The sequence below is a fragment of the Poeciliopsis prolifica genome, unplaced genomic scaffold (assembly GCF_027474105.1).
Source record: "Poeciliopsis prolifica strain line A6 unplaced genomic scaffold, Auburn_PproV2 SCAFFOLD003, whole genome shotgun sequence".
Taxonomy (NCBI): Eukaryota; Metazoa; Chordata; class Actinopteri; order Cyprinodontiformes; family Poeciliidae; genus Poeciliopsis; species Poeciliopsis prolifica.
The window spans coordinates 10,125,984-10,127,181 of record NW_026562378.1 but is presented as its reverse complement, the minus strand read 5'-3'; positions in this window follow the sequence as shown (position 1 = coordinate 10,127,181).

Below are 1,198 nucleotides of genomic sequence, written 5' to 3'. Positions count from 1 at the left end.
ACATGAATTGTTTGTGTGTCGTGGTGTTCTTTGTAAATTGGTCTTTATTTGGTCGCTGTGTTGTCTAAAGAAAGAGACCCTCTAACAAAGATGGTACCAACGAGAGGGGGGGGGGGGGGTGACAAAAATAGACGCACTAATCTCTGACCAGAGGCCTGCAGGTTACCTCAAGGTTAGGGCTCTTTTCTACCAATTCACACTGCTGTTTCACAGGAAACAGAAGTCCAGTCATTTGCAGGTGCATCTCCATAAACTGTTGGGATAATTCTGCTAAAAAAAAGTGAAATATTGACTTAAATTTCCCTTTAGCTCAGTGATTATAAACTCCAGTCCTCAAGGGCCAGTGTCCTGCAGCTTTTAGATGTGCCTCTGCTGCACCACACCTGAGCAGAATAATTAGGTCATCAAGGCTCTGGAGAACTGATTTACACAAGCAGGAGGTAATTAAGCCATTCATTCCAGCGGTTTGTACCTGTGGCACATCTAAAAACTGCAGGACACCGGCCCTCCAGGACTGGAGTTTGACATTGGCCATTTGTCACTGGCCCTACTCCACACAGCCTATTTTTATTTTCACTGGTTTTTCCAGCCTGATACCTGTTTTTTTCGTTCTTGGTCAGGAGCAGGAACCATCCGAGCTGAGCAGAGCAGAAAGGTGACATGAACAAACTGATGTTCATAGATTTTCCATGAGGTGAGACGACATCCAAAGGTTTTCACTGAGGGAGCGTTAAAGGAAAGTTAAAACTCAGGGGTGACTATAGTAATATTTAGAACCACAAACCAAGAAGCGAGTAAAACCAAAGTATCTTACTATCTAAAACTCAGCATTTTTGGATTACACACAATTAATCAATCAGCTTCTTAGATCCATATACAGCTCTCCCAAAACATACAAAACACCACCACCATGAAATGGCTCATGTCATAGACCTAATAAATCCCTAATATAAATCCTCCTGCAGGGTTATGTACTGTAAAGCCTGCTCACAAGTTCTCAGGCACTTTGAAACAACATTGGGGCCCAAATCAACTCAGTTTTGGGATTACCAAAACAATATTTGACTGTATTTTTCGCAGGCATGGTGCAAAGACCTCCTTTCAGCGAGTTCGGCCTTTACTCCATGTGCCAATGGATTACAGAGAAACCCTATTCCTCACCATTGCTCCAACACAAAACGTCCTCATAAAGCCCAAA